Consider the following 19,320-nt stretch of genomic DNA (forward strand, 5'->3'; position numbering starts at 1 on the left):
AAGATAATTCCTCAAAGTAGTTTTGCACTTCTATAAAACTCCTTCGAGCCGGAGTTGAACCAGCGACCTAAGGATTTTAGACTCTTTTTACTACAGTCCTCCGCTCTACCAACTGAGCTATCGAAGGGTCAGCAGTTTTATGTAATTGAAAGAATATTTCAGACTCTATTTACTACAGTCTTCCTCTCTACCAAATGCCCTATGGAAAGTTGACTGATGCTAGGTAATGGAGAGAATATCTTCTAAATGAATTGACAACGAATATCTCTAATTCATTACTTGCCATTTCTTCCCCCAAAGATGATTCCTCAAAGTAGTTTTGCACTTCTATAAAACTCCTTCGAGCCGGAGTTGAACCAGCAACCTAAGGATTTCAGACTCTTTTTACTACAGTCCTCCGCTCTACCAACTGAGCTATCGAAGGGTCAGAAGTTATATGTAATGGAAAGAATATTTCAGACTCTATTTACTACAGTCTTCCGCTCTACCAAATGCCCTATGGAAAGTTAACTGATGCTAGGTAATGGAGAGAATATCTTCTAAATGAATTGACAACGAATATCTCTAATTCATTACTTGCCATTTCTTCCCCCAAAGATAATTCCTCAAAGTAGTTTTGCACTTCTATAAAACTCCTTCGAGCCGGAGTTGAACCAGCGACCTAAGGATTTCAGACTCTTTTTACTACAGTCCTCCGCTCTACCAACTGAGCTATCGAAGGGTCTGAAGTAATATGTAATGGAGAGAATATCTACTAAATGAACCAAGAACAAATTTCTTTAATTCATTATTTGCCATTTCTTCCCACAATGAAAATTCCTCAAAGTGGTTTTGCATTTCCATAAAATTTATTTGAGCCAGAGTTGAACCATCAACCTAAGGATTTCAGACTCTTTTTACTGCAGTCTTCCGCTCTATCAAATGACCTATCGAAAGTTGACTCGTGCTAGGTAATGGAGAGAATATCTTCTAAATGAATTGACAACGAATATCTCTAATTCATTACTTGCCATTTCTTCCCCCAAAGATAATTCCTCAAAGTAGTTTTGCACTTCTATAAAACTCCTTCGAGCCGGAGTTGAACCAGCGACCTAAGGATTTCAGACTCTTTTTACTACAGTCCTCCGCTCTACCAACTGAGCTATCGAAGGGTCTGAAGTAATATGTAATGGAGAGAATATCTACTAAATGAACCAAGAACAAATTTCTTTAATTCATTATTTGCCATTTCTTCCCACAATGAAAATTCCTCAAAGTGGTTTTGCATTTCCATAAAATTTATTTGAGCCCGAGTTGAACCATCAACCTAAGGATTTCAGACTCTTTTTACTGCAGTCTTCCGCTCTATCAAATGACCTATCGAAAGTTGACTCATGCTAGGTAATGGAGAGCATATCTTCTAAATGAACAGACAACGAATTTCTCTAATTCATTACTTGCCATTTCTTCCCCCAAAGATAATTCCTCAAAGTAGTTTTGCACTTCTATAAAACTCCTTCGAGCCGGAGTTGAACCAGCGACCTAAGGATTTCAGACTCTTTTTACTACAGTCCTCCGCTCTACCAACTGAGCTATCGAAGGGTCAGAAGTTAAATGTAATAGAAAGAATATTTCAGACTCTATTTACTACAGTCTTCCGCTCTACCAAATGCCCTATGGAAAGTTGACTGATGCTAGGTAATGGAGAGAATATCTTCTAAATGAATTGACAACGAATATCTCTAATTCATTACTTGCCATTTCTTCCCCCAAAGATAATTCCTCAAAGTAGTTTTGCACTTCTATAAATCTCCTTTGAGCCGGAGTTGAACCAGCGACCTAAGGATTTCAGACTCTTTTTAATACAGTCCTCCGCTCTACCAACTGAGCTATCGAAGGGTCTGAAGTAATATGTAATGGAGAGAATATCTACTAAATGAACCAAGAACAAATTTCTTTAATTCATTATTTGCCATTTCTTCCCACAATGAAAATTCCTCAAAGTGGTTTTGCATTTCCATAAAATTTATTTGAGCCCGAGTTGAACCATCAACCTAAGGATTTCAGACTCTTTTTACTGCAGTCTTCCGCTCTATCAAATGACCTATCGAAAGTTGACTCATGCTAGGTAATGGAGAGCATATCTTCTAAATGAACTGACAACGAATTTCTCTAATTCATTACTTGCCATTTCTTCCCCCAAAGATAATTCCTCAAAGTAGTTTTGCACTTCTATAAAACTCCTTCGAGCCGGAGTTGAACCAGCGACCTAAGGATTTCAGACTCTTTTTACTACAGTCCTCCGCTCTACCAACTGAGCTATCGAAGGGTCAGAAGTTAAATGTAATGGAAAGAATATTTCAGACTCTATTTACTACAGTCTTCCGCTCTACCAAATGCCCTATGGAAAGTTGACTGATGCTAGGTAATGGAGAGAATATCTTCTAAATGAATTGACAACGAATATCTCTAATTCATTACTTGCCATTTCTTCCCCCAAAGATAATTCCTCAAAGTAGTTTTGCACTTCTATAAAACTCCTTCGAGCCGACCTAAGGATTTCAGACTCCTTTTACTACAGTCCTCCGCGCTACCAACTGAGCTATCGAAGGGTCTGAAGTAATATGTAATGGAGAGAATATCTACTAAATGAACCAAGAACAAATTTCTTTAATTCATTATTTGCCATTTCTTCCCACAATGAAAATTCCTCAAAGTGGTTTTGCATTTCCATAAAATTTATTTGAGCCCGAGTTGAACCATCAACCTAAGGATTTCAGACTCTTTTTACTGCAGTCTTCCGCTCTATCAAATGACCTATCGAAAGTTGACTCATGCTAGGTAATGGAGAGCATATCTTCTAAATGAACGGACAACGAATTTCTCTAATTCATTACTTGCCATTTCTTCCCCCAAAGATGATTCCTCAAAGTAGTTTTGCACTTCTATAAAATTCCTTCGAGCCGGAGTTGAACCAGCGACCTAAGGATTTCAGACTCTTTTTACTACAGTCCTCCGCTCTACCAACTGAGCTATCGAAGGGTCAGCAGTTATATGTAATGGAAAGAATATTTCAGACTCTATTTACTACAGTCTTCCGCTCTACCAAATGCCCTATGGAAAGTTGACTGATGCTAGGTAATGGAGAGAATATCTTCTAAATGAATTGACATTGAATTGACAACGAATATCTCTAATTCATTACATTACAAAGATAATTCCTCAAAGTAGTTTTGCACTTCTATAAAACTCCTTCGAGCCGGAGTTGAACCAGCGACCTAAGGATTTCAGACTCTTTTTACTACAGTCCTCCGCTCTACCAACTGAGCTATCGAAGGGTCTGAAGTAATCAGTAATGGAGAGAATATCTACTAAATGAACCAAGAACAAATTTATTTAATTCATTATTTGCCATTTCTTCCCACAATGAAAATTCCTCAAAGTGGTTTTGCATTTCCATAAAATTTATTTGAGCCCGAGTTGAACCATCAACCTAAGGATTTCAGACTCTTTTTACTGGAGTGTTCCGCTCTACCAAATGCCCTATGGAAAGTTGACTGATGCTAGGTAATGGAGAGAATATCTTCTAAATGAATTGACAACGAATATCTCTAATTCATTACTTGCCATTTCTTCCCCCAAAGATAATTCCTCAAAGTAGTTTTGCACTTCTATAAAACTCCTTCGAGCCGGAGTTGAACCAGCGACCTAAGGATTTCAGACTCTTTTTACTACAGTCCTCCGCTCTACCAACTGAGCTATCGAAGGGTCAGCAGTTATATGTAATTGAAAGAATATTTCAGACTCTATTTACTACAGTCTTCCGCTCTACCAAATGCCCTATGGAAAGTTGACTGATGCAAGGTAATGGAGAGAATATCTTCTAAATGAATTGACATTGAATTGACAACGAATATCTCTAATTCATTACAAAGATAATTCCTCAAAGTAGTTTTGCACTTCTATAAAACTCCTTCGAGCCGGAGTTGAACCAGCGACCTAAGGATTTCAGACTCTTTTTACTACAGTCCTCCGCTCTACCAACTGAGCTATCGAAGGGTCTGCAGTAATATGTAATGGAGAGAATATCTACTAAATGAACCAAGAACAAATTTATTTAATTCATTATTTGCCATTTCTTCCCACAATGAAAATTCCTCAAAGTGGTTTTGCATTTCCATAAAATTTATTTGAGCCCGAGTTGAACCATCAACCTAAGGATTTCAGACTCTTTTTACTGCAGTCTTCCGCTCTATCAAATGACCTATCGAAAGTTGACTCATGCTAGGTAATGGAGAGCATATCTTCTAAATGAACGGACAACGAATTTCTCTAATTCATTACTTGCCATTTCTTCCCCCAAAGATGATTCCTCAAAGTAGTTTTGCACTACTATAAAACTCCATTGAGCCGGAGTTGAACCAGCAACCTAAGGATTTCAGACGCTTTCTACTACAGTCCTCCGCTCTACCAACTGAGCTATCGAAGGGTCAGAAAGTATATGTAATGGAAAGAATATTTCAGACTCTATTTACTACAGTCTTCCGCTCTACCAAATGCCCTATGGAAAGTTGACTGATGCTAGGTAATGGAGAGAATATCTTCTAAATGAATTGACAACGAATTTCTCTAATTCATTACTTGCCATTTCTTCCCCCAAAGATAATTCCTCAAAGTAGTTTTGCACTTCTATAAAACTCCTTCGAGCCGGAGTTGAACCAGCGACCTAAGGATTTCAGACTCTTTTTACTACAGTCCTCCGCTCTACCAACTGAGCTATCGAAGGGTCAGCAGTTATTTGTAATTGAAAGAATATTTCAGACTCTATTTACTACAGTCTTCCGCTCTACCAAATGCCCTATGGAAAGTTGACTGATGCAAGGTAATGGAGAGAATATCTTCTAAATGAATTGACATTGAATTGACAACGAATATCTCTAATTCATTACATTACAAAGATAATTCCTCAAAGTAGTTTTGCACTTCTATAAAACTCCTTCGAGCCGGAGTTGAACCAGCGACCTAAGGATTTCAGACTCTTTTTACTACAGTCCTCCGCTCTACCAACTGAGCTATCGAAGGGTCTGCAGTAATATGTAATGGAGAGAATATCTACTAAATGAACCAAGAACAAATTTATTTAATTCATTATTTGCCATTTCTTCCCACAATGAAAATTCCTCAAAGTGGTTTTGCATTTCCATAAAATTTATTTGAGCCCGAGTTGAACCATCAACCTAAGGATTTCAGACTCTTTTTACTGCAGTCTTCCGCTCTATCAAATGACCTATCGAAAGTTGACTCATGCTAGGTAATGGAGAGCATATCTTCTAAATGAACGGACAACGAATTTCTCTAATTCATTACTTGCCATTTCTTCCCCCAAAGATAATTCCTCAAAGTAGTTTTGCACTTCTATAAAATTCCTTCGAGCCGGAGTTGAACCAGCGACCTAAGGATTTCAGACTCTTTTTACTACAGTCCTCCGCTCTACCAACTGAGCTATCGAAGGGTCAGAATTTATATGTAATGGAAAGAATATTTCAGACTCCATTTACTACAGTCTTCCGCTCTACCAAATGCCCTATGGAAAGTTGACTGATGCTAGGTAATGGAGAGAATATCTTCTAAATGAATTGACATTGAATTGACAACGAATATCTCTAATTCATTACATTACAAAGATAATTCCTCAAAGTAGTTTTGCACTTCTATAAAACTCCTTCGAGCCGGAGTTGAACCAGCGACCTAAGGATTTCAGACTCTTTTTACTACAGTCCTCCGCTCTACCAACTGAGCTATCGAAGGGTCTGCAGTAATATGTAATGGAGAGAATATCTACTAAATGAACCAAGAACAAATTTATTTAATTCATTATTTGCCATTTCTTCCCACAATGAAAATTCCTCAAAGTGGTTTTGCATTTCCATAAAATTTATTTGAGCCCGAGTTGAACCATCAACCTAAGGATTTCAGACTCTTTTTACTGCAGTCTTCCGCTCTATCAAATGACCTATCGAAAGTTGACTCATGCTAGGTAATGGAGAGCATATCTTCTAAATGAACGGACAACGAATTTCTCTAATTCATTACTTGCCATTTCTTCCCCCAAAGATGATTCCTCAAAGTAGTTTTGCACTACTATAAAACTCCTTTGAGCCGGAGTTGAACCAGCAACCTAAGGATTTCAGACTCTTTTTACTACAGTCCTCCCCTCTACCAACTGAGCTATCGAAGGGTCTGATGTAATATGTAATGGAGAGAATATCTACTAAATGAACCAAGAACAAATTTCTTAAATTCATTATTTGCCATTTCTTCCCACAATGAAAATTCCTCAAAGTGGTTTTGCATTTCCATAAAATTTATTTGAGCCCGAGTTGAACCATCAACCTAAGGATTTCAGACTCTTTTTACTGCAGTCTTCCGCTCTATCAAATGACCTATCGAAAGTTGACTCATGCTAGGTAATGGAGAGCATATCTTCTAAATGAACTGACAACGAATTTCTCCAATTCATTACTTGCCATTTCTTCCCCCAAAGATGATTCCTCAAAGTAGTTTTGCACTTCTATAAAACTCCTTCGAGCCGGAGTTGAACCAGCGACCTAAGGATTTCAGACTCTTTTTACTACAGTCCTCCGCTCTACCAACTGAGCTATCGAAGGGTCAGAAGTTAAATGTAATGGAAAGAATATTTCAGACTCTATTTACTACAGTCTTCCGCTCTACCAAATGCCCTATGGAAAGTTGACTGATGCTAGGTAATGGAGAGAATATCTTCTAAATGAATTGACAACGAATATCTCTAATTCATTACTTGCCATTTCTTCCCCCAAAGATAATTCCTCAAAGTAGTTTTGCACTTCTATAAAACTCCTTCGAGCCGACCTAAGGATTTCAGACTCCTTTTACTACAGTCCTCCGCGCTACCAACTGAGCTATCGAAGGGTCTGAAGTAATATGTAATGGAGAGAATATCTACTAAATGAACCAAGAACAAATTTCTTTAATTCATTATTTGCCATTTCTTCCCACAATGAAAATTCCTCAAAGTGGTTTTGCATTTCCATAAAATTTATTTGAGCCCGAGTTGAACCATCAACCTAAGGATTTCAGTCTCTTTTTACTGCAGTCTTCCGCTCTATCAAATGACCTATCGAAAGTTGACTCATGCTAGGTAATGGAGAGCATATCTTCTAAATGAACGGACAACGAATATCTCTAATTCATTACTTGCCATTTCTTCCCCCAAAGATAATTCCTCAAAGTAGTTTTGCACTTCTATAAAACTCCTTCGAGCCGGAGTTGAACCAGCGACCTAAGGATTGCAGACTCTTTTTACTACAGTCCTCCGCTCTACCAACTGAGCTATCGAAGGGTCAGAAGTTATATGTAATTGAAAGAATATTTCAGACTCTATTTACTACAGTCTTCCTCTCTACCAAATGCCCTATGGAAAGTTGACTGATGCTAGGTAATGGAGAGAATATCTTCTAAATGAATTGACAACGAATATCTCTAATTCATTACTTGCCATTTCTTCCCCCAAAGATAATTCCTCAAAGTAGTTTTGCACTTCTATATAACTCCTTCGAGCCGGAGTTGAACCAGCGACCTAAGGATTTCAGACTCTTTTTACTACAGTCCTCCGCTCTACCAACTGAGCTATCGAAGAGTCTGAAGTAATATGTAATGGAGAGAATATCTACTAAATGAACCAAGAACAAATTTCTTTAATTCATTATTTGCCATTTCTTCCCACAATGAAAATTCCTCAAAGTGGTTTTGCATTTCCATAAAATTTATTTGAGCCCGAGTTGAACCATCAACCTAAGGATTTCAGACTCTTTTTACTGCAGTCTTCCGCTCTATCAAATGACCTATCGAAAGTTGACTCATGCTAGGTAATGGAGAGCATATCTTCTAAATGAACTGACAACGAATTTCTCCAATTCATTACTTGCCATTTCTTCCCCCAAAGATGATTCCTCAAAGTAGTTTTGCACTTCTATAAATCTCCTTCGAGCCGGAGTTGAACCAGCGACCTAAGGATTTCAGACTCTTTTTACTACAGTCCTCCGCTCTACCAACTGAGCTATCGAAGGGTCAGAAGTTAAATGTAATGGAAAGAATATTTCAGACTCTATTTACTACAGTCTTCCGCTCTACCAAATGCCCTATGGAAAGTTGACTGATGCTAGGTAATGGAGAGAATATCTTCTAAATGAATTGACAACGAATATCTCTAATTCATTACTTGCCATTTCTTCCCCCAAAGATAATTCCTCAAAGTAGTTTTGCACTTCTATAAAACTCCTTCGAGCCGACCTAAGGATTTCAGACTCCTTTTACTACAGTCCTCCGCGCTACCAACTGAGCTATCGAAGGGTCTGAAGTAATATGTAATGGAGAGAATATCTACTAAATGAACCAAGAACAAATTTCTTTAATTCATTATTTGCCATTTCTTCCCACAATGAAAATTCCTCAAAGTGGTTTTGCATTTCCATAAAAGTTATTTGAGCCCGAGTTGAACCATCAACCTAAGGATTTCAGACTCTTTTTACTGCAGTCTTCCGCTCTATCAAATGACCTATCGAAAGTTGACTCATGCTAGGTAATGGAGAGCATATCTTCTAAATGAACGGACAACGAATTTCTCTAATTCATTACTTGCCATTTCTTCCCCCAAAGATAATTCCTCAAAGTAGTTTTGCACTTCTATAAAACTCCTTCGAGCCGGAGTTGAACCAGCGACCTAAAGATTTCAGACTCTTTTTACTACAGTCCTCCGCTCTACCTACTGAGCTATCGAAGGGTCAGAAGTTATATGTAATTGAAAGAATATTTCAGACTCTATTTACTACAGTCTTCCGCTCTACCAAATGCCCTATGGAAAGTTGACTGATGCTAGGTAATGGAGAGAATATCTTCTAAATGAATTGACAACGAATATCTCTAATTCATTACTTGCCATTTCTTCCCCCAAAGATAATTCCTCAAAGTAGTTTTGCACTTCTATAAAACTCCTTCGAGCCGGAGTTGAACCAGCGACCTAAGGATTTCAGACTCTTTTTACTGCAGTCTTCCGCTCTATCAAATGACCTATCGAAAGTTGACTCATGCTAGGTAATGGAGAGCATATCTTCTAAATGAACGGACAACGAATTTCTCTAATTCATTACTTGCCATTTCTTCCCCCAAAGATAATTCCTCAAAGTAGTTTTGCACTTCTATAAAACTCCTTCGAGCCGGAGTTGAACCAGCGACCTAAGGATTTCAGACTCTTTTTACTACAGTCCTCCGCTCTACCAACTGAGCTATCGAAGGGTCAGAAGTTATATGTAATGGAAAGAATATTTCAGACTCTATTTACTACAGTCTTCCGCTCTACCAAATGCCCTATGGAAAGTTGACTGATGCTAGGTAATGGAGAGAATATCTTCTAAATGAATTGACAACGAATATCTCTAATTCATTACTTGCCATTTCTTCCCCCAAAGATAATTCCTCAAAGTAGTTTTGCACTTCTATAAAACTCCTTCGAGCCGGAGTTGAACCAGCGACCTAAGGATTTCAGACTCTTTTTACTACAGTCCTCCACTCTACCAACTGAGCTATCGAAGGGTCTGAAGTAATATGTAATGGAGAGAATATCTACTAAATGAACCAAGAACAAATTTCTTTAATTCATTATTTGCCATTTCTTCCCACAATGAAAATTCCTCAAAGTGGTTTTGCATTTCCATAAAATTTATTTGAGCCCGAGTTGAACCATCAACCTAAGGATTTCAGACTCTTTTTACTGCAGTCTTCCGCTCTATCAAATGACCTATCGAAAGTTGACTCATGCTAGGTAATGGAGAGCATATCTTCTGAATGAACGGACAACGAATTTCTCTAATTCATTACTTGCCATTTCTTCCCCCAAAGATAATTCCTCAAAGTAGTTTTGCACTTCTATAAAACTCCTTCGAGCCGGAGTTGAACCAGCGACCTAAGGATTTTAGACTCTTTTTACTACAGTCCTCCGCTCTACCAACTGAGCTATCGAAGGGTCAGCAGTTTTATGTAATTGAAAGAATATTTCAGACTCTATTTACTACAGTCTTCCTCTCTACCAAATGCCCTATGGAAAGTTGACTGATGCTAGGTAATGGAGAGAATATCTTCTAAATGAATTGACAACGAATATCTCTAATTCATTACTTGCCATTTCTTCCCCCAAAGATGATTCCTCAAAGTAGTTTTGCACTTCTATAAAACTCCTTCGAGCCGGAGTTGAACCAGCAACCTAAGGATTTCAGACTCTTTTTACTACAGTCCTCCGCTCTACCAACTGAGCTATCGAAGGGTCAGAAGTTATATGTAATGGAAAGAATATTTCAGACTCTATTTACTACAGTCTTCCGCTCTACCAAATGCCCTATGGAAAGTTAACTGATGCTAGGTAATGGAGAGAATATCTTCTAAATGAATTGACAACGAATATCTCTAATTCATTACTTGCCATTTCTTCCCCCAAAGATAATTCCTCAAAGTAGTTTTGCACTTCTATTAAACTCCTTCGAGCCGGAGTTGAACCAGCGACCTAAGGATTTCAGACTCTTTTTACTACAGTCCTCCGCTCTACCAACTGAGCTATCGAAGGGTCAGAATTTATATGTAATGGAAAGAATATTTCAGACTCCATTTACTACAGTCTTCCGCTCTACCAAATGCCCTATGGAAAGTTGACTGATGCTAGGTAATGGAGAGAATATCTTCTAAATGAATTGACAACGAATATCTCTAATTCATTACTTGCCATTTCTTCCCCCAAAGATAATTCCTCAAAGTAGTTTTGCACTTCTATAAAACTCCTTCGAGCCGGAGTTGAACCAGCGACCTAAGGATTTCAGACGCGTTTAACTACAGTCCTCCGCTCTACCAACTGAGCTATCGAAGGGTCTGAAGTAATATGTATCGGAGAGAATATCTACTAAATGAACCGAGAACAAATTTCTCTAATTCATTATTTGCCATTTCTTCCCACAATGAAAATTCCTCAAAGTGGTTTTGCATTTCCATAAAATTTATTTGAGCCCGAGTTGAACCATCAACCTAAGGATTTCAGACTCTTTTTACTGCAGTCTTCCGCTCTATCAAATGACCTATCGAAAGTTGACTCATGCTAGGTAATGGAGAGCATATCTTCTAAATGAACGGACAACGAATTTCTCTAATTCATTACTTGCCATTTCTTCCCCCAAAGATAATTCCTCAAAGTAGTTTTGCACTTCTATAAAACTCCTTCGAGCCGGAGTTGAACCAGCGACCTAAGGATTTCAGACTCTTTTTACTACAGTCCTCCGCTCTACCAACTGAGCTATCGAAGGGTCAGAAGTTATATGTAATGGAAAGAATATTTCAGACTCTATTTACTACAGTCTTCCGCTATACCAAATGCCCTATGGAAAGTTGACTGATGCTAGGTAATGGAGAGAATATCTTCTAAATGAATTGACAACGAATATCTCTAATTCATTACTTGCCATTTCTTCCCCCAAAGATAATTCCTCAAAGTAGTTTTGCACTTCTATAAAACTCCTTCGAGCCGGAGTTGAACCAGCGACCTAAGGATTTCAGACTCTTTTTACTACAGTCCTCCGCTCTACCAACTGAGCTATCGAAGGGTCTGAAGTAGAATGTAATGGAGAGAATATCTACTAAATGAACCAAGAACAAATTTCTTTAATTCATTATTTGCCATTTCTTCCCACAATGAAAATTCCTCAAAGTGGTTTTGCATTTCCATAAAATTTATTTGAGCCCGAGTTGAACCATCAACCTAAGGATTTCAGAGTCTTTTTACTGCAGTCTTCCGCTCTATCAAATGACCTATCGAAAGTTGACTCATGCTAGGTAATGGAGAGCATATCTTCTAAATGAACGGACAACGAATTTCTCTAATTCATTACTTGCCATTTCTTCCCCCAAAGATAATTCCTCAAAGTAGTTTTGCACTTCTATAAAACTCCTTCGAGCCGGAGTTGAACCAGCGACCTAAGGATTTCAGACTCTTTTTACTACAGTCCTCCGCTCTACCAACTGAGCTATCAAAGGATCAGAATTTATATGTAATGGAAAGAATATTTCAGACTCTATTTACTACAGTCTTCCGCTCTACCAAATGCCCTATGGAAAGTTGACTGATGCTAGGTAATGGAGAGAATATCTTCTAAATGAATTGACAACGAATATCTCTAATTCATTACTTGCCATTTCTTCCCCCAAAGATAATTCCTCAAAGTAGTTTTGCACTTCTATAAAACTCCTTCGAGCGGGTGTTGAACCAGCGACTTAAGGATTTCAGACTCTTTTTACTACAGTCCTCCGCTCTACCAACTGAGCTATCGAAGGGTCTGAAGTTATATGTAATGGAAAGAATATTTCAGACTCTATTTACTACAGTCTTCCGCTCTACCAAATGCCCTATGGAAAGTTGACTGATGCTAGGTAATGGAGAGAAGATCTTCTAAATGAATTGACAACGAATATCTCTAATTCATTACTTGCCATTTCTTCCCCCAAAGATAATTCCTCAAAGTAGTTTTGCACTTCTATAAAACTCCTTCGAGCCGGAGTTGAACCAGCGACCTAAGGATTTCAGACTCTTGTTACTACAGTCCTCCGCTCTACCAACTGAGCTATCGAAGGGTCTGAAGTAATATGTAATGGAGAGAATATCTACTAAATGAACCAAGAACAAATTTCTTTAATTCATTATTTGCCATTTCTTCCCACAATGAAAATTCCTCAAAGTGGTTTTGCATTTCCATAAAATTTATTTGAGCCCGAGTTGAACCATCAACCTAAGGATTTCAGACTCTTTTTACTGCAGTCTTCCGCTCTATCAAATGACCTATCGAAAGTTGACTCATGCTAGGTAATGGAGAGAATATCTTCTAAATGAATTGACAACGAATATCTCTAATTCATTACTTGCCATTTCTTCCCCCAAAGATAATTCCTCAAAGTAGTTTTGCACTTCTATAAAACTCCTTCGAGCCGGAGTTGAACCAGCGACCTAAGGATATCAGACTCTTTTTACTACAGTCCTCCGCTCTACCAACTGAGCTATCGAAGGGTCTGAAGTAATATGTAATGGAGAGAATATCTACTAAATGAACCAAGAACAAATTTCTTTAATTCATTATTTGCCATTTCTTCCCACAATGAAAATTCCTCAAAGTGGTTTTGCATTTCCATAAAATTTATTTGAGCCCGAGTTGAACCATCAACCTAAGGATTTCAGACTCTTTTTACTGCAGTCTTCCGCTCTATCAAATGACCTATCGAAAGTTGACTCATGCTAGGTAATGGAGAGCATATCTTCTAAATGAACGGACAACGAATTTCTCTAATTCATTACTTGCCATTTCTTCCCCCAAAGATAATTCCTCAAAGTAGTTTTGCACTTCTATAAAACTCCTTCGAGCTGGAGTTGAACCAGCGACCTAAGGATTTCAGACTCTTTTTACTACAGTCCTCCGCTCTACCAACTGAGCTATCGAAGGGTCAGAAGTTATATGTAATGGAAAGAATATTTCAGACTCTATTAACTACAGTCTTCCGCTCTACCAAATGCCCTATGGAAAGTTGACTGATGCTAGGTAATGGAGAGAATATCTTCTAAATGAATTGTCAACGAATATCTCTAATTCATTACTTGCCATTTCTTCCCCCAAAGATAATTCCTCAAAGTAGTTTTGCACTTCTATAAACCTCCTTCGAGCCGGAGTTGAACCAGCGCCCTAAGGATTTCAGACTCTTTTTACTACAGTCCTCCGCTCTACCAACTGAGCTATCGAAGGGTCTGAAGTAATATGTAATGGAGAGAATATCTACTAAATGAACCAAGAACAAATTTCTTTAATTCATTATTTGCCATTTCTTCCCACAATGAAAATTCCTCAAAGTGGTTTTGCATTTCCATAAAATTTATTTGAGCCCGAGTTGAACCATGAACCTAAGGGTTTCAGACTCTTTTTACTGCAGTCTTCCGCTCTATCAAATGACCTATCGAAAGTTGACTCATGCTAGGTAATGGAGAGCATATCTTCTAAATGAACTGACAACGAATTTCTCTAATTCATTACTTGCCATTTCTTCCCCCAAAGATAATTCCTCAAAGTAGTTTTGCACTTCTATAAAAATCCTTCGAGCCGGAGTTGAACCAGCGACCTAAGGATTTCAGACTCTTTTTACTACAGTCCTCCGCTCTACCAACTGAGCTATCGAAGGGTCTGAAATAATTAGTAATGGAGAGAATATCTACTAAATGAACCAAGAACAAATTTATTTAATTCATTATTTGCCATTTCTTCCCACAATGAAAATTCCTCAAAGTGGTTTTGCATTTCCATAAAATTTATTTGAGCCCGAGTTGAACCATCAACCTAAGGATTTCAGACTCTTTTTACTGGAGTGTTCCGCTCTATCAAATGACCTATCGAAAGTTGACTCATGCTAGGTAATGGAGAGCATATCTTCTAAATGAACTGACAATGAATTTCTCTAATTCATTACTTGCCATTTCTTCCCCCAAAGATAATTCCTCAAAGTAGTTTTGCACTTCTATAAAACTCCTTCGAGCCGGAGTTGAACCAGCGACCTAAGGATTTCAGACTCTTTCAACTACAGTCCTCCTCTCTACCAACTGAGCTATCAAATAACCTGAAGTAATATGTAATGGAGAGAATATCTACTAAATGAACCAAGAACAAATTTCTTTAATTCATTATTTGCCATTTCTTCCCACAATGAAAATTCCTCAAAGTGGTTTTGCATTTCCATAAAATTTATTTGAGCCCGAGTTGAACCATCAACCTAAGGATTTCAGACTCTATTTACTACAGTCTTCCGCTCTACCAAATGCCCTATGGAAAGTTGACTGATGCTAGGTAATGGAGAGAATATCTTCTAAATGAATTGACAACGAATATCTCTAATTCAATACTTGCCATTTCTTCCCCCAAAGATAATTCCTCAAAGTAGTTTTGCACTTCTATAAAACTCCTTCGAGCCGGAGTTGAACCAGCGACCTAAAGATTTCAGACTCTTTTTACTACAGTCCTCAGCTCTACCAACTGAGCTATCGAAGGATTTGAAGTTATATGTAATGGAGAGAATATCTACTAAATTAACCAAGAACAAATTTCTTTAATTCATTATTTGCCATTTCTTCCCACAATGAAAATTCCTCAAAGTGGTTTTGCATTTCCATAAAATTTATTTGAGCCCGAGTTGAACCATCAACCTAAGGATTTCAGACTCTTTTTACTGCAGTCTTCCGCTCTATCAAATGACCTATCGAAAGTTGATTCATGCTAGGTAATGGAGAGCATATCTTCTAAATGAACTGACAACGAATTTCTCTAATTAGGGTCCGGGCAGCTAAGCTGCCGGGAACCTATTGTATTTAGGGTCCGGGCAGCTAAGCTGCCGGGAACCTATTGTATTCCTAGGAATTCTTTCTTCTTTCTTCTTCCAAGGAAGTCATACTTCCCATGGGTGAAAACTCACCAAACTTTGCACAAAGGTCCAGTCCCATGCCAGATTCACTCAACTCCAAGGACATGTGCCCCCCCCTCCTAGGGGGGGCACAATAAGCGTTTAAATTTAAAAACGTAAAAAATTCCTACCAAACCAACGGTAGATGCTACAGTGTTGAAACTTCACCACAATGTAGCCTCAATACTGCTGAAACTTTTGTCCACTTAAACTCATTACAAATTATGAAGTCCATCACTCTGTTTTTTTCAATAACTGTAAAACTTTTAAAATGTATCTCCTCCCACAATTTTTGCTCAATTGTCACCAAACTTGGTACAGAGCATCTCCAGACCGTCCTCAACAAAACTTGTTTCTCGGATTTTTGATTAAGCAAAAATTGATCCTACAGTGCATGAAAACGTATGACTGTAAACAGTACTGTAAACGTATACCATCAAATTCTTGATAAATACATTTTCAATCTTCCTGAAAAAAATTGAGAATATTCTGGAGTCATGGTTGATGAAGTTTGGCAAATATCAGAATTTTATCTCAAAAACTGAATTTTTGAGAACATTTTGAATTCTGCTCTCATGGGAACAACTGCAGCCAATGTGAGAGTGGAATTTTTAAACATCATATTTTCTCTTATGAAGCAAAACACTTATCATTAAAAACAAATCACCAACATTTCCATGCTGTCAAGATGCAATTTATGTATTATCAGATTTTTGTTTAGATGACTTAATTTCTGAAATTTTGACCATTTTTTAAATTTGCCTTTACAACAGCTGTCCGGACACTGACTCCTTGAGTCTATTTGAGAAGACACACACCATGTCTCACTTCCAGATAATTAGCTCACTGAGTTAAGCGCTGGTTTGTGGTGAGAGGGGATGTGGGTTCAAGACCCAGCAAGGGTGATGATGATAATGAAACATAAAAATGCCAGAAGTCCTCATAGTGACATCACAGCAAGCCTCCAAATAAGAAATACAATTATAGGTGCTGCGCAGCGATGGGTCGGTTCCGGGCAAAATTTGGCAATTGAGCAACAAACGGGAATAGGAAGACAGGATAGTAATAATCATTATGAGTCTGAAAAGCTGGAAAAGGATAATTGGTCTTTGAAAAAACAGAGTGAAGGAAAAAAAATGTACATAGCTTTCTCCAGTGTTGGGGCTACAGTTAAATGGAAGTTGTGAAGCTGTCGCATATGGTTGATTTCGTATGAATTTTCAAAGTTTTAAAATTTAGACATTTGCTGTAGCGCCACCATCAGGACTATTGTCTTTTGTGTGCAGAGTTTGGTGAGTTTTCATTCATGATGATTTTCTCAGAAAAAGAAAACAACCTATGAATACAATTGTGTCCTGGATTCTCTTTTTTTTTTATTCAGAGGTGTGCTGTCTCCATCAAGAAGAATTTATATTTCTAAATGAGGCCATCTGGTATTTTGATGAGGTATCAACTTCATTCTAACTGGGTTTTGAACAACCTGTGGCACCAAGAACCAGCTTCTAAACCACTGTGCTAACTGGCTGGTAAAGATAATTTGTGTGTAGCTTCTTGAATAGACTCAAGGAGTCGCTGTCCAGGTTGCTGTATACAGCAAGTCAAAATATCAGCAATTCTGTTATCAAACAAAAGTCTGACATAAATTGTATCTTGACAGCATGGAGATGTTGGGGATTTGTTATTAAAAATGATTGATTTGCTCCATAACTGAATAACTCATGTCCCATTCTTGTATGGGGAGCGATCCCCATTCCGAAGGGCTGCCATTCCGACGGTCCGCCAATCCGAAGATTTCTGAAGGTCCGTCATTCCGAATTTCCGCTTTGCTTGGGTTTAGGCAATGTAGAAAGGAGTTGGTTAAGTTTAGTAAAAAGAGGCAGGTAGAGGCTAAAAAACTAAATGAAAGAAGTCGTCCCCTCCGGGGATCAAACCCTGCTCCCCTGCGCCAGAGGCAGACACGCTAACCACTATACTACCACAACAAGAGGTAGAGGTAGAGGTCCCACTACCGTAATCCCTTCAAAGGCTGACTTTTTTTCAGGTTCGGAATGGCACCCCTTTTTCAAAAAATCATTATGGGCTGGCACTCCGAAACAAAACAACAAAATGTTCTGAATTGTGAGTTCGAGACCCAGCAAGGGTGGTGATGATGATGACAGATCAAAATGTCAGATGTCCTCAACATGAAACACATGACAGTTGTACTGATGGTGGCATCACAGCAAGCCTCTAAATTTAAAAATCCAAATAGCTTGGACTGGACCATGTGCGAAGGCTCCTAACATCTTAGACTCATAGTAGATGTTTGACAAATACATATCAGAATTTTACCTCAAAAACTGATTTTTCTTTTTACTGTGGTTTCAAATCTGCCTGCACGACAGTGAATGGCTTACTCAATTTGTGAAGCCACTGTTGAAATGCCAATTGCCAATTAGCTCAGTGCGATAGACAATGGTCTTTGGTTCCAGAGGTTGTGGGTTCAATCCTCAACTGGTGCAAATTGAACATTATAAGGTCAACTGTCCTGTCTTCCTGTTTGTTGCTCAGAATTTGCCAAAATTAGCCCGGACCAGACCCATTGCTGCGCAGCAGCTATAATTCATTACTTGCCATTTCTTACCCCAAAGATAATTCCTCAAAGTAGTTTTGAGAGAGAGAGAGAGAGAGAAAACTTTATTGATCCCAATGGGCAATTCAGTTTGCAGTTGCACCTAGCCATGGTGAATAAATACATATAAACAAAGGACAATACAATACCATACCACAACCAGCATGACGTGAAAAGAGTCTCAGCAACACATTCAAATTGACACTCAACATTTAAGAGCCAGGGGAAATAAGCCAATATATGGTGTGCCCCTACACGCACACACACATACCTTAAGCAAGTAAAAAAAAAAAAAAAAAAAAAAATAAAATAAAATAAAAGGAGAAAAGAACCAAACTAACCTACCTACGCATGACAATCTTATTCAGAAGCCTGATAGAGGATGGGATAAAAGAGTCAGAGTAGCGATTAGTTTTGGTCCTGGCTGCGCAATAGCGCTGCCCTGAGCACTTCTATAAAACTGCTTCGAGCCGGAGTTGAACCAGCGACCTAAGGATTTCAGACTCGTTTAACTACAGTCCTCCGCTCTATCAAATGACCTATCGAAGGGTCTGAAGTAATATGTAATGGAAAGAATATTTCAGACTCTATTTACTACAGTCTTCCGCTCTACCAAATGCCCTATGGAAAGTTGACTGATGCTAGGTAATGGAGAGAATATATTCTAAATGAATTGACAACGAATTTCTCTAATTCATTACTTGCCATTTCTTCCCCCAAAGATAATTCCTCAAAGTAGTTTTGCACTTCTATAAAATTCCTTCGAGCCGGAGATGAACCAGCGACCTAAGGATATCAGACTCGTTTAACTACAGTCCTAAGCTCTACCAACTGAGCTATCGAAGGGTCTGAAGTAATATGTAATGGAGAGAATATCTATTAAATGAACCGAGAACAAATTTCTTTAATTCATTATTTGCCATTTCTTCCCACAATGACAATTCCTCAAAGTGGTTTTGCATTTCCATAAAATTTATTTGAGCCCGAGTTGAACCATCAACCTAAGGATTTCAGACTCTTTTTACTGGAGACTTCCGCTCTATCAAATGACCTATCGAAAGTTGACTCATGCTAGGTAATGGAGAGCATATCTTCTAAATGAACTGACAACGAATTTCTCTAATTCATTACTTGCCATTTCTTCCCCCAAAGATAATTCCTCAAAGTAGTTT

At 38.2% G+C, this 19,320-nt stretch overlaps 33 non-coding genes across 33 annotated transcripts; all 33 read right to left on the bottom strand.

Moving 5' to 3' along the window:
• Positions 1–39: 39 nt before the first annotated feature.
• On the bottom strand, positions 40–127 carry AC3HAE_036113 (transfer RNA tyrosine (anticodon GUA)). Its single transcript is given in 2 exon segments — positions 40–75; positions 91–127. It is a non-coding gene; the product is annotated as a tRNA-Tyr (tRNA).
• A 209-nt stretch (positions 128–336) lies between these two features.
• Positions 337–424, bottom strand: AC3HAE_036114 (transfer RNA tyrosine (anticodon GUA)). Its single transcript is given in 2 exon segments — positions 337–372; positions 388–424. It is a non-coding gene; the product is annotated as a tRNA-Tyr (tRNA).
• Positions 425–633: 209 nt separating this feature from the next.
• Positions 634–721, bottom strand: AC3HAE_036116 (transfer RNA tyrosine (anticodon GUA)). The gene is given in 2 exon segments: positions 634–669; positions 685–721. It is a non-coding gene; the product is annotated as a tRNA-Tyr (tRNA).
• Positions 722–1,063: 342 nt separating this feature from the next.
• On the bottom strand, positions 1,064–1,151 carry AC3HAE_036117 (transfer RNA tyrosine (anticodon GUA)). Its single transcript is given in 2 exon segments — positions 1,064–1,099; positions 1,115–1,151. It is a non-coding gene; the product is annotated as a tRNA-Tyr (tRNA).
• Positions 1,152–1,493: 342 nt separating this feature from the next.
• On the bottom strand, positions 1,494–1,581 carry AC3HAE_036118 (transfer RNA tyrosine (anticodon GUA)). The gene is given in 2 exon segments: positions 1,494–1,529; positions 1,545–1,581. It is a non-coding gene; the product is annotated as a tRNA-Tyr (tRNA).
• Positions 1,582–2,220: 639 nt separating this feature from the next.
• AC3HAE_036119 (transfer RNA tyrosine (anticodon GUA)) lies at positions 2,221–2,308 on the bottom strand. Its single transcript is given in 2 exon segments — positions 2,221–2,256; positions 2,272–2,308. It is a non-coding gene; the product is annotated as a tRNA-Tyr (tRNA).
• A 625-nt stretch (positions 2,309–2,933) lies between these two features.
• Positions 2,934–3,021, bottom strand: AC3HAE_036120 (transfer RNA tyrosine (anticodon GUA)). Its single transcript is given in 2 exon segments — positions 2,934–2,969; positions 2,985–3,021. It is a non-coding gene; the product is annotated as a tRNA-Tyr (tRNA).
• Positions 3,022–3,229: 208 nt separating this feature from the next.
• On the bottom strand, positions 3,230–3,317 carry AC3HAE_036121 (transfer RNA tyrosine (anticodon GUA)). Its single transcript is given in 2 exon segments — positions 3,230–3,265; positions 3,281–3,317. It is a non-coding gene; the product is annotated as a tRNA-Tyr (tRNA).
• Positions 3,318–3,659: 342 nt separating this feature from the next.
• On the bottom strand, positions 3,660–3,747 carry AC3HAE_036123 (transfer RNA tyrosine (anticodon GUA)). Its single transcript is given in 2 exon segments — positions 3,660–3,695; positions 3,711–3,747. It is a non-coding gene; the product is annotated as a tRNA-Tyr (tRNA).
• A 203-nt stretch (positions 3,748–3,950) lies between these two features.
• On the bottom strand, positions 3,951–4,038 carry AC3HAE_036124 (transfer RNA tyrosine (anticodon GUA)). Its single transcript is given in 2 exon segments — positions 3,951–3,986; positions 4,002–4,038. It is a non-coding gene; the product is annotated as a tRNA-Tyr (tRNA).
• A 639-nt stretch (positions 4,039–4,677) lies between these two features.
• Positions 4,678–4,765, bottom strand: AC3HAE_036125 (transfer RNA tyrosine (anticodon GUA)). Its single transcript is given in 2 exon segments — positions 4,678–4,713; positions 4,729–4,765. It is a non-coding gene; the product is annotated as a tRNA-Tyr (tRNA).
• Positions 4,766–4,973: 208 nt separating this feature from the next.
• On the bottom strand, positions 4,974–5,061 carry AC3HAE_036127 (transfer RNA tyrosine (anticodon GUA)). The gene is given in 2 exon segments: positions 4,974–5,009; positions 5,025–5,061. It is a non-coding gene; the product is annotated as a tRNA-Tyr (tRNA).
• A 342-nt stretch (positions 5,062–5,403) lies between these two features.
• AC3HAE_036128 (transfer RNA tyrosine (anticodon GUA)) lies at positions 5,404–5,491 on the bottom strand. Its single transcript is given in 2 exon segments — positions 5,404–5,439; positions 5,455–5,491. It is a non-coding gene; the product is annotated as a tRNA-Tyr (tRNA).
• Positions 5,492–5,699: 208 nt separating this feature from the next.
• AC3HAE_036129 (transfer RNA tyrosine (anticodon GUA)) lies at positions 5,700–5,787 on the bottom strand. Its single transcript is given in 2 exon segments — positions 5,700–5,735; positions 5,751–5,787. It is a non-coding gene; the product is annotated as a tRNA-Tyr (tRNA).
• Positions 5,788–6,559: 772 nt separating this feature from the next.
• Positions 6,560–6,647, bottom strand: AC3HAE_036130 (transfer RNA tyrosine (anticodon GUA)). Its single transcript is given in 2 exon segments — positions 6,560–6,595; positions 6,611–6,647. It is a non-coding gene; the product is annotated as a tRNA-Tyr (tRNA).
• A 625-nt stretch (positions 6,648–7,272) lies between these two features.
• On the bottom strand, positions 7,273–7,360 carry AC3HAE_036131 (transfer RNA tyrosine (anticodon GUA)). Its single transcript is given in 2 exon segments — positions 7,273–7,308; positions 7,324–7,360. It is a non-coding gene; the product is annotated as a tRNA-Tyr (tRNA).
• A 209-nt stretch (positions 7,361–7,569) lies between these two features.
• Positions 7,570–7,657, bottom strand: AC3HAE_036132 (transfer RNA tyrosine (anticodon GUA)). The gene is given in 2 exon segments: positions 7,570–7,605; positions 7,621–7,657. It is a non-coding gene; the product is annotated as a tRNA-Tyr (tRNA).
• Positions 7,658–7,999: 342 nt separating this feature from the next.
• On the bottom strand, positions 8,000–8,087 carry AC3HAE_036133 (transfer RNA tyrosine (anticodon GUA)). The gene is given in 2 exon segments: positions 8,000–8,035; positions 8,051–8,087. It is a non-coding gene; the product is annotated as a tRNA-Tyr (tRNA).
• Positions 8,088–9,224: 1,137 nt separating this feature from the next.
• AC3HAE_036135 (transfer RNA tyrosine (anticodon GUA)) lies at positions 9,225–9,312 on the bottom strand. The gene is given in 2 exon segments: positions 9,225–9,260; positions 9,276–9,312. It is a non-coding gene; the product is annotated as a tRNA-Tyr (tRNA).
• Positions 9,313–9,521: 209 nt separating this feature from the next.
• On the bottom strand, positions 9,522–9,609 carry AC3HAE_036136 (transfer RNA tyrosine (anticodon GUA)). Its single transcript is given in 2 exon segments — positions 9,522–9,557; positions 9,573–9,609. It is a non-coding gene; the product is annotated as a tRNA-Tyr (tRNA).
• Positions 9,610–9,951: 342 nt separating this feature from the next.
• Positions 9,952–10,039, bottom strand: AC3HAE_036138 (transfer RNA tyrosine (anticodon GUA)). Its single transcript is given in 2 exon segments — positions 9,952–9,987; positions 10,003–10,039. It is a non-coding gene; the product is annotated as a tRNA-Tyr (tRNA).
• A 209-nt stretch (positions 10,040–10,248) lies between these two features.
• On the bottom strand, positions 10,249–10,336 carry AC3HAE_036139 (transfer RNA tyrosine (anticodon GUA)). The gene is given in 2 exon segments: positions 10,249–10,284; positions 10,300–10,336. It is a non-coding gene; the product is annotated as a tRNA-Tyr (tRNA).
• A 209-nt stretch (positions 10,337–10,545) lies between these two features.
• Positions 10,546–10,633, bottom strand: AC3HAE_036140 (transfer RNA tyrosine (anticodon GUA)). The gene is given in 2 exon segments: positions 10,546–10,581; positions 10,597–10,633. It is a non-coding gene; the product is annotated as a tRNA-Tyr (tRNA).
• A 209-nt stretch (positions 10,634–10,842) lies between these two features.
• AC3HAE_036141 (transfer RNA tyrosine (anticodon GUA)) lies at positions 10,843–10,930 on the bottom strand. Its single transcript is given in 2 exon segments — positions 10,843–10,878; positions 10,894–10,930. It is a non-coding gene; the product is annotated as a tRNA-Tyr (tRNA).
• Positions 10,931–11,272: 342 nt separating this feature from the next.
• AC3HAE_036142 (transfer RNA tyrosine (anticodon GUA)) lies at positions 11,273–11,360 on the bottom strand. The gene is given in 2 exon segments: positions 11,273–11,308; positions 11,324–11,360. It is a non-coding gene; the product is annotated as a tRNA-Tyr (tRNA).
• A 209-nt stretch (positions 11,361–11,569) lies between these two features.
• On the bottom strand, positions 11,570–11,657 carry AC3HAE_036143 (transfer RNA tyrosine (anticodon GUA)). Its single transcript is given in 2 exon segments — positions 11,570–11,605; positions 11,621–11,657. It is a non-coding gene; the product is annotated as a tRNA-Tyr (tRNA).
• A 342-nt stretch (positions 11,658–11,999) lies between these two features.
• Positions 12,000–12,087, bottom strand: AC3HAE_036144 (transfer RNA tyrosine (anticodon GUA)). Its single transcript is given in 2 exon segments — positions 12,000–12,035; positions 12,051–12,087. It is a non-coding gene; the product is annotated as a tRNA-Tyr (tRNA).
• Positions 12,088–12,593: 506 nt separating this feature from the next.
• AC3HAE_036145 (transfer RNA tyrosine (anticodon GUA)) lies at positions 12,594–12,681 on the bottom strand. The gene is given in 2 exon segments: positions 12,594–12,629; positions 12,645–12,681. It is a non-coding gene; the product is annotated as a tRNA-Tyr (tRNA).
• A 342-nt stretch (positions 12,682–13,023) lies between these two features.
• On the bottom strand, positions 13,024–13,111 carry AC3HAE_036147 (transfer RNA tyrosine (anticodon GUA)). Its single transcript is given in 2 exon segments — positions 13,024–13,059; positions 13,075–13,111. It is a non-coding gene; the product is annotated as a tRNA-Tyr (tRNA).
• A 342-nt stretch (positions 13,112–13,453) lies between these two features.
• AC3HAE_036149 (transfer RNA tyrosine (anticodon GUA)) lies at positions 13,454–13,541 on the bottom strand. The gene is given in 2 exon segments: positions 13,454–13,489; positions 13,505–13,541. It is a non-coding gene; the product is annotated as a tRNA-Tyr (tRNA).
• Positions 13,542–13,750: 209 nt separating this feature from the next.
• Positions 13,751–13,838, bottom strand: AC3HAE_036150 (transfer RNA tyrosine (anticodon GUA)). The gene is given in 2 exon segments: positions 13,751–13,786; positions 13,802–13,838. It is a non-coding gene; the product is annotated as a tRNA-Tyr (tRNA).
• A 342-nt stretch (positions 13,839–14,180) lies between these two features.
• On the bottom strand, positions 14,181–14,268 carry AC3HAE_036151 (transfer RNA tyrosine (anticodon GUA)). The gene is given in 2 exon segments: positions 14,181–14,216; positions 14,232–14,268. It is a non-coding gene; the product is annotated as a tRNA-Tyr (tRNA).
• Positions 14,269–15,040: 772 nt separating this feature from the next.
• On the bottom strand, positions 15,041–15,128 carry AC3HAE_036152 (transfer RNA tyrosine (anticodon GUA)). The gene is given in 2 exon segments: positions 15,041–15,076; positions 15,092–15,128. It is a non-coding gene; the product is annotated as a tRNA-Tyr (tRNA).
• Between the last annotated feature and the right edge of the window lie 4,192 nt (positions 15,129–19,320).

The sequence above is a fragment of the Micromesistius poutassou genome (genome assembly GCF_964030765.1).
Source record: "Micromesistius poutassou genome assembly, chromosome: 20".
Taxonomy (NCBI): Eukaryota; Metazoa; Chordata; class Actinopteri; order Gadiformes; family Gadidae; genus Micromesistius; species Micromesistius poutassou.